Source organism: Mus pahari, chromosome 19 (genome assembly GCF_900095145.1).
Source record: "Mus pahari chromosome 19, PAHARI_EIJ_v1.1, whole genome shotgun sequence".
NCBI lineage: Eukaryota > Metazoa > Chordata > Mammalia > Rodentia > Muridae > Mus > Mus pahari.
Window position 1 is genome coordinate 56,063,854 of NC_034608.1, and position 9,904 is coordinate 56,073,757.

At 39.2% G+C, this 9,904-nt stretch overlaps 1 pseudogene; it reads left to right on the forward strand.

The window, feature by feature from the left end:
- Positions 1 to 2,503, forward strand: part of LOC110336244 — a 5,336-nt pseudogene extending 2,833 nt beyond the window's left edge.
- The last annotated feature ends 7,401 nt before the right edge of the window (positions 2,504 to 9,904 follow it).

Consider the following 9,904-nt stretch of genomic DNA (forward strand, 5'->3'; position numbering starts at 1 on the left):
TGGGTAGGGGAACAGAGGTGGGGGGAGGGGTATGGGAAACTTTCGGGATAGCATTTGAAATGTAAATAAAGAAAATAATAATAAAAAAAAAGTGTGTAAATAAGAGTGGCACTTTAGAACAGATTACTCAAGACAGGAGTTACTCTGTAAAATGTAGTGCTGTACAGATCTAAGAGCAGTGCATTCATAGCAAGCTGATAAGAATAGCAAGGTAATCCAATGACTGCATTTCATTTGGTTAGTTCACAGTCCTTGAACTGCCTTATGTGTCATCACTGTTAGAGAAGCAATGCATTACATGATTTAGATCAGAACCTTGCTATTCACCCACACCAAGATAAAAGAAAAAAAGACTTTCACACAATTGTTTCCTAACTGATAGCATTGTAAATACTTAGGACTATAGTAATTGTATGAAACTTCCTCATACTGTTTCTGAGTTTTTCAGCATAGTATTGCACTTCAGCAGTGAATCCAGGAATACATCACAGACAGTGAACTTAAAGTTTCAATGTAAAGAGATTATGGCTTAAATACGTAGTTTATTCTATAGGGGGGAGTAAAAAGAAACAACCTTTAAAAATGCAAAAAAAAAAAAAAAAAAAAAAACCCAACAACATTACTGTGGGAAGCAATATAGAAGGATCAAAACCACTAAATTTTTTTCCTGAAAATCAGTAAAAAAAATCTATAAAATGATGCAAATCTTATAACTTTGAAAACTTTGAAAACTCTGAAAACTCTGCCAGGTTGTAGAGTGTGTGTTTTACAAAAGCAGTGGAATTTCAGTGAGAATATTGAATTTGGACCTTCTCTAATTCCACTGTGGTATCACAAGGGTCTTGCGAACTTGCAGTTGTGTGGGTATCAGAGCTGTGCAGGTAAGTAATGCCTGCTGGAAGGAGGAGAATTAGCCCTTACTGGTTGTTCACTGCAGAGAGGTCAGCCCTGAAACCATGTATACACAAAAAATAAAATTGAATTCAGCAGGTTGTATTTAGAAATTTGTGTGTGCATACACACCCCCACCCCCACCCCCACACACAAATGTATGTATGTAACAATAACAAAGAAAAAGAGGTTATCAAGTTGAGATAGGGGGAACATGGTCGGGGTTAGCGGAGCAGTAGATAGGAGGATTGGGGGGGGAGCAAAGTGAGGTAATTCTATTTTGATTAAAAAGTAAATTAATTTAAAATGATTAAATTTAAATGAATTAAATCTATATTAAGAAATTTTTATAAACCCAAATCTATCCTAACTACTTAGTTGACATGAAAGTAGTTTATGTGTGTGCCTCATTTAGCACGCAAATCTTTTCTCTCTTCGAACTCCCATGTTCAATACATTTAGCCAACCTGACCCATTACAGAACCTCATGTATATTTTGCTTCATTCTGCCTTCATGCTTTGGTTCCTCTCGGATTGTCTCAAAGCCTTAATTAAAATCACACTTTTGTCCCTGCGTCCCTGGGCTTCTCTCAGGGAAGGGATAGTAAGGTGTATTTTGTCCATCCTTACAACAGATACAGGCTTTCGTCAGTTCTTCCCCTGTGGGACACGATCCCCCCCCTTGGGAGTTGCATATCAGAGAGCCTGCAGATCGGACATCGACACTGTGATTTCCCAAAGTAGCAAAAGTACAGTCACAGAGTGGGAACAAAATAACTTTTATGGGTGGAGTAATCACAACATGAGGAAAGGATTGCAGCATGAAGAAGGTTGCTAACCACTGCCTGAGACTCTAGGGTGATTATTCCTGTGTAGGCACACTCACGCCTGCATGAAATCTCTGGGTGCATGCAAGTATTTAACACAGTTTTTGTAGAGAATAGGTATAGGCACTTTACAGTGCTTTTTCTATACTGAAATGTTTTTCTTGACACATTTTTCTATCTTTTTAATCTACTGTGTGTATGTTGTATGTGTGTGCTATCATATGTGTGTGTGGTGTGTGTGTGGTGTATGTGTGGTGTGTGTGTGTGTGTTGTATTGTGTGTGGTATGTGTATGTGTGGTGTGTGGTGTATGTGTGGTGTGTGTGTGTGTGTGTGTGTGTGTGTGTGTGTGTGTTTGTGTGTCGACAAGTACATCAGTGGCTTGAACCTAGGACTTGGGAATGCTGTGTGTTCTGTCTACCACTGAGCTTTATGCTAAGCTTTAACCTTTTCCCTCTTAAAAACATATTTATTTGTACTCATTTTCCTTTTCCAGTTTATGAGCTCAAACCAGAGGTGCTAGGGAATGCCTTCAGGCAGGCTCTATTAAAGTTAACATTTCTATTTCCCTCATTTCTGTAGAATGTCTTCAGTCACTGTTTCCTTTCTTTCTTCCCATATAACATATGCCTGCATTCCACATCTCCCCATCTAAAATATGTCCGCATTTCCCATCATGTGATCACTTTCACCTGCGACCAGGAGCCATCCTTTCTGGCTCATCTGGCACTTGCAAGATCTGTCTTCAGTATGAGAGGCCTGCATGCAGTCTGCTCTCCAAGTTAAAAATGCTAGCCATTCTGTTCAGTAATGTGTACTACATTCATAAATGACTTCATTTAGCACATACAGTATTTCACTGGGATCAAATCCAACATTTGCTGTACACATGCATGGGCAAGTTTCCTTTTCATTCTGCTACAGTAAAAGAGATTTGTTCTCGCTGATGTTTCGGCTAATAGACTATACATTTTCCTATAAATGTTTGCATTATTTTCACCTCATATTCTTTCTATTTCCCATTCTAAATACTCTATCAAAATATGTAGATCCATTCAGCAATGCAGTTCTCCTCTAATGGATGCAGTTATTCATGTGCATTTAATTAAATTCACAGAATAAAAATGCAGAGCTCAACTTTTTACCACAAAGCAAATATTTGTGTTATAGCTACAGGTTAAAGAGGGAATGTTGCCATAGGCTCCCTTCCTCTGCTTTCCTAATCATCACTCACCCTATTTCTCAGCACAGTTTTTAAATATAGTTTTACTTCTAAAACTTGTATTTTTAAGTAGTACTAGTTAAATGAAATCCTATTCTATGTGATCTCTCATAGCAGACAATTTTGCTCCATAGAATGCTTATGGAATCTATTCCCTATGCTGAGCACAGCAGTCATTCACTCATATGCAATCCCTTTTCACTGGGATTCTAATGAAAAACACCATACAATATATATGCCTTCTACTGCAAGAGGATATCATAGCTTTTTTCTGTTTGTAGCCTACAAACAATGTTATTATGAAGAAATTTCAATTCCTTTTAGGTACATACAATGTGTTGAGTGTAGATTTAGGAATATATGCTTACATTATGAATTGCACAAAAGCACATAGATACTGTCAAACAAGTTTGCACATTGTTAGGACCAATATTTAGAATGCTATAGACACTGTAGGTGGTTCTTTATGTCCCACGTTTTTGCAAATATTTAGTTTGTTAAGTCTTCATGTTCAACAATTCTGGGTCCTGGGCTTTCTTTATGGTATTATCTCTTAGATGCTTAATATGTATTTCTACAACAACCAATGAAACTGAGTATTTATTTATGCTTACTGAAGACTAAATGCTCAGTTTGGGTAAATATCTAATGGTGGTCTCTTTCTCTTTTATGTTGCTGGATACCTGTCTTTTCATGCATGTTCATAAAATTATAGTGAATCCAGTTGATGTCAGTTATATGAAGCTTGTTCTTTAAATCTCACCTTACTGATAAACAGAAAGTCTTCTAATGTGTCAAGTGTAACAAACATTCCCATTCTATAGAGTGACTTTTAAATGTTCCCTTTAAGGAAGGACAAAGGTTTTCATGAAAATATTCTCTATGTCATTTTTTTTTTATTTAAGGAGATAATGAACCTGAAAATTGTCATCAAATTTTCCTTCTTGAGAAACCAATCCCAGGTTTATTCATGAACAAGTCTACTCTCAGTCTACCATTCTACAGGCCCACTCTCATTATGAAAACATAAGAGAGAGAGGCTCAGGGCACTGGATGCTAGAAAGAGTCTCATAGACATGACAGAGAAAACACAATAATAAAATCTCAATGATACAGTTGCTTGAATGCTATTGGAACAATAACACCACTTGGCATGTGGACAGGATACCACACCCAGTTGAAGAGCTAAATGTGGTCAACAGATGAGAGGGAAAATCAGTTTTCTCCAGTGGTAAGCTCTTATGTATATTGTCCAGTGCCAAGTCATCAACTTTGGACACATGTTTGCCCAAACAATACCACACTGGCTACATGGATTGTTTATACATGTAACAATAATAGTTGAAAAGAAGAACATGGTTTTGGACAGATGGATACAGAAAGAATTGTAGGGTAGGAGGAAGGGATGGGAGTGATGGAGGTACACTGCTCATGGTTGAAGTTCTTAGGGAAAAATTGAATAAATAGTGTCATAATTATTTCCAAAGCTGAAAAATAAAGAGCAGAGTAAAACCATGTTTAATGGGGAAGGAGGTGTGGGAAGCAGGTAGGGGCAACCACTCTTGAGGGACGATCACTACAAGAATGGTAGTTACTTTGAGCAAAGCTCCCTTCCATCTGCTATGACCTGTCAGCAAAGAAAGCAAGTTTGAACATGACTGTGGATTCTCAGACTTTGGTGGAGTAGAATAGCCACGATCAAAATGTTAATTTCACAAGAGCCTCATAATCAGCTCTGCCAAAGTGGTCAACCATGTACTTGACAGGAAGTCTGCTTAATTTTTTTACAAAACAAGAAATGTTCTCTGAAGAGGTGTTAGAGTCCTAACAATAAAGTGTTGGCTATTTTGTTGTTGTTGTTGTTGCTGCTACTGCTGCTGCTGTTGTTGTTGTTGTTGTTCTTCTTCTTCTTCTCCTTCTCCTCCTCCTCCTCCTCCTCCTCCTTCTTTTTCATACATTAGAGCAATGTACTGATGCATACACAGAGGTGCTTCTACTTACTAGCACATGACCTTTCCTTTCTGCACACCATATGGATGCCTATAAATTCATTGTTATTTTGACATCCAGTACAATAAGTGAATTCTGTTGCCTTTGTATACCATTACAATTAGCTTATTAATTTCCACACAGCTTCTGATTTTGGTGTTTGACTGAGCATGAACTATTTCTCCTTTTGGGCCTTCTAGAAGGTCTCTCTGTGCTACAGCTTTCACAAGGATGGCTGAATCTGCTCTCTGTGGGCTTATTGGTAGTTATTTGATACATCTGATGCCATTTTAAGGTCTTAAAGATTTAAGCTTTTATTAGTTTTCAGTTCTTAAAAAGTATATGTCAACCTCAATGTCTACCAACCTTAGTAAAAATTTTGTTTCATGTATTGACTGTTTCTTAGTAAAGTCTGTAGGTACACTTTCATTCCTTTCTTTGTACTCACTTCTTTCCCTTAGCTTACTGAGAAGGATCAATAATGCAATGTTGAACAAAACCCTAACAGGCAGCCATGTTTCACTCTCGATTTAAAGGAGTGTTTTAGAATGCAAGCACTAAATACAATCTTCATCAGCTATATCAGATTAAGGTAATTTAAACTAGGTACTATGAGACCATCTCTGACCCAGAGAACTGGAGCACAGGTTCTCCAAAGGGAAGCTTAGGTTGGAGAAGATTCAGAATGTGAATTCAGGGTAAGGCGACAGTGAAAAATCCTTCCTGCATAGTGTGGAGGAGAGTATCTCTGATAGGAATGGTGGCTGTCTCCTACCAGAATTAAACTGGCTGTGGATGGCCAGAGGTTAGCGATGGGAAAGATGATCCAAGTGTGTCAGTTGTAGACTGGAGAATTAAAATATTTTTTTTTCTTTTATGTGCCTTGCAAAACACCATGCTGTGAGATACTTAGGACATTAGTTCAAGTGAGCAAGACTCATCTCAGAAGAGCGCTCATGGTGGGAAGTCACTGTGATCGATTTCTTCTCTGTACTTGGGGCACTAGGTTCAGGTGAGAGGCTTCAGAAAAGCTAGTGAGCACTTTGAATAGACAAGGCAGTTTGTAAAGCTTTCATATCTGGTTTGCCCACACCCCTCCCTTCTTTAAGAGAAGTTACAAGGAGGGATTAGGGGTAGCAGAAGCATGGAAGAAGGGAAATCTACTAAAACATATTTTCTTCCAAAAATGCCAAAATGATATTTAATAACCAGTATGCTAACATAAAACATTTAAATGTTTAAAATTTTAGGTGTTAGTATCTGTGTCATAGGATGACATGGCGCTAGAGGACATTAAATCATAACTAAGACAGTAGCCCACTGGAAGCCGGAGGTAGTCAGGTCGAGTACTGAGTCATAGCAGCACAGAGCTATGAAAATCACTGGAAGGCTTTAAAGTCACAACTCACCCAGAACGATGACACCTACAGTGGATATGGAATGGGAGTTAAGTATGAGGTCTCAGTACAGTAGACTGCAGGCCTGCTTCCCTCTTCCTGATGGTGCATAAACCACAACTTTGTACTCAGAGGTTTACCAAGGTGGGGATTCAGGAGGATGCTAGAAGAATGAGTTAAGCATTTCTTATTGAGAGCTGTATCACTGCAAGTACACATGGAGTCTCATCTGAAGGACCAGAGTGTGTTTCCAGTCTGTAGACCAGTAGAGACAATTTATCTGGCTATGGTTAAACGACCTGTTCTGGGGCTATCTTTACCGACTTAAAGATACTATAACATGTCTGAGAAGTTAATTGGTTTCGTTGTTTTTGTTGTTGTTGTTGTTGCTGTTTGTTTGTTTCTTTGGAGAAGAGGGCATTCTGTTCATTTGTTTTTGTCCCTACATTTCCCAGTGTTCTTTTAATAAGAATCGCAGGAAAGAGTTCTATCTTAAACAACAATGCAACACCTGGAGCCTGACTCCATTTATTTATGGACATTGGAAACTTGTTACAGACTACATTTTATTTGTGCGGGGAGGAGGGTTAGGGAAAGAGAGAAGAAGACAGGAATAGAAGAAGAGAGGAAGGGGAGGAGAGGGAGAAAGGGAGAGATGGAGAGAGAGAATTGAACCTAGAACCCTGTATATATTTGTTAAGTGCTCTGGCACTGAGCTGCATCCCCAGGCACCCAGTTAAAATGTAAGAGATGTTTTTATCAACCATTCCTCATGGCAAGCATTGAAAGGGAAATTTCCTAAAGTCAACAGTGTCAAAGAGAGAATTAGTGAGGTAAACTACAAGCACAATATGATTCATGCATCAGCCAACTGCAGGGCAGGTGCCAACAACTGCAGCCAGAGCTATGGGTTAGTTACACAGCATCTACAGAATTGTGAGAAAGCCACAGAATCAAAACTAATTGCTGCTTAGTGAATAACTAGTCAGCTGGTTCCCATTCAATTTGTTAATTGGTAACAGAGTTTCTAGCAGTCAACCAAAACTCAAGTTACTATGATTTAAATCTGTGCTGTTTGGTCTCTTGGACCCAGTGCAGGTATCTGGTATCAATATATGGACACACGTTGAATTTATGAATGCAGGTATTAATATCTGCTCCTACTCCGAAATATGTCTACAATAAAGACATAAAAAGGGAATTTGCCCTTACCTTGTAAAGACAGTATAACTCTCAACAAAACCACAGTAAAGTTACCTTGTAAAGTTATTTTAAAAATTTTATCCAATAAGGAAAACTTACTCAAAAAAAACATGCAGATCATAGTGTGAGCCATATTGAAAGAAGAGACCCCAAATTGCTTTCATTTTTAGCTGAGCAATGAGAGGAGGAGAAACTGCACATAGGTGGAATGAACTGTAACTGGTTGATGATTTAACTAATCTTTTAAGGCTCAATACGACTCAATAATACAGAATCCCTAGACTAATGGTTCTCAACCTTCTTAATGCTATGGCCCTTTAGTGCATTTCCTCATGTGGTGGTGACCCTCAACCATAAAGTTATTTTCGTTGCTACTTCGTAACTGTAATTTTGCTACTGTTATGAATTGTAATGTAAATAGCCATGTTTTCTGGTGGGCTTAGGTGACCCCCCATAAAGGGTCATTCAACTCCCAAGTGGAGAACCATTGTTCTAGAAGTTACTGCAGACAGGAAAATAGATCAGTCAGACTCACCATTCAACTCTTTCCTGTGGTTCTCCATTAGTGTTTACAAGGAAAGTTGTCCTTAGCAAAAGCATCCAAGACAGAAGTCAGAGGTTGCCTGCTGCCCATGGAAGAGCAGTAGCTCATCGGAGGCACACTGGTTCCCACTGGGAGATCAAGCCTGCTAAGCTTCCCTTAGCTCCTTCCTGCGTCAGCTGAAGGCCAAACATGGGCAAATGTGTGGAGAGAAGCTCTTGGCCGCCCCACTGAAGGGAAGGTTCTGGGACTGCTCACTAACCACACCTGTAGCCAATGAGTAGTTACATCCAATTACAGTCAGAGCAAAGCCCACATCCTCTAGTTCGAATCAGTTAGCAACTTTGCCTTCATTGCTTTGCACCGGCAGGTGTCTCTTTCTGAAAGCCTCCAGTATCACTTCATACACAGTGCTGTAAGATTAAACATTTAAGGACGCTACAAAGGATCAATGAAATAAGAGTCACAACCGAGAAATGGTCTCTACATTTGTAACTGAGATGATCAAATGAAGAGTTAGAGAGGGGGTGGAGGGGGAGGAAGGAAGGGAGAAAGGGAGAGGGGGAGGGAGGTAGAAGAGCTAGGTAGAAGAGTGAGGCAGGGGGAGAGGAAGGAGGAAAGGGCAAAAGGGAGAAGAGGATGGAGGAGAAAGCCCATCACAACACAGATTATAAGAAAATCCAGTGTGCTTAAAAGAATTCAGTATCTTTTCCCTAGGCCCAAATATTCAGTCAAATGTTTTATGATCTTATTTTCTAGGTTACTAAATAATTTAATCCATGAAATTTCTCAGTCTGGGCTCTTATAGATTTTAAAGAAATTTTTCTTAATCCCTACTCTTTCTGCAATTTACAAGCTAAAGAAATTAGAGCTGCCGGTGTCCCCACGTGACACACAGAGTTTCAGTGCTGGTGTCTCCACATATGCACTGGATTCCAGTCATTTTGTCTTTAGGATATTATTTAATAAGTAAACCTGTTCTCTGAATTTCTTCTAAACTAGCAGTTGAACCCAGACTTTGATCGTATTTAGTTTGAACTTTTGAACACAGCTTTTTTTTTTTTTGTTGATCCTGGGTCCATCATGATTCTATTATGTTTCTGGAAGAACATTTCCTTTTTTTTTTTTAGTTGTTGCTTGTTTGTTTGTTTGTTTGTTTTCTAGCTCACGAGTGCATTACCATAGCAATGAATTGCTAGGTTGCTATTGAAGCCCATCAATTTCAGCTTTGGATATTGAAAATTTGTTTTTAAAGTTTTTCATGCCATCTATCTTCTGGATATTTCAATTTGTTTTTGGATAGGGCAACTAAATACATTCGTTGCCTTTTCACTGCATTAAGTTGAGATTATAGCTCACCTTCTCATTAAGCTTCCATTGCATTTTAGAGATGCCAGTCACCCCTCCAGTCTATTTTTTTCTCAAAGGGTGGTCCCTTTGGGTTCACAAAACTTGTACTACAAAGTAATGTGTCTTAAAGTTCAGACTCCCCTGAGGGAGGTGAGCTGCTTCCCAGCATGCATCTCTTCTGTTTTGGCCTCTTCTCCCTGCTTAGGCTTTAAGCCCCAGAGCAGAGAGGCCCCTTGATTGGGTCAGCCAGAATCAGCTTGTGCCTTGCTAGGAGGGACACTCTGAGATAAACTGTCTCCGGAAGCAATAATGCTGATAGAAAGTATTCTTCCCCTGAAATCTCAGAGGGAGAGAGGTAGGGAGGAGGAGGAGGAGGAGGAGGAGGAGGAGTGGGGGAGGAGGAGGAGGAGGAAGAGGAGGAAGAGAAGAAGAGGAGGAGAAGGAAGAGAAGGAAGTTATTTCAGCTGTGAAAAGGCTTTAATTTG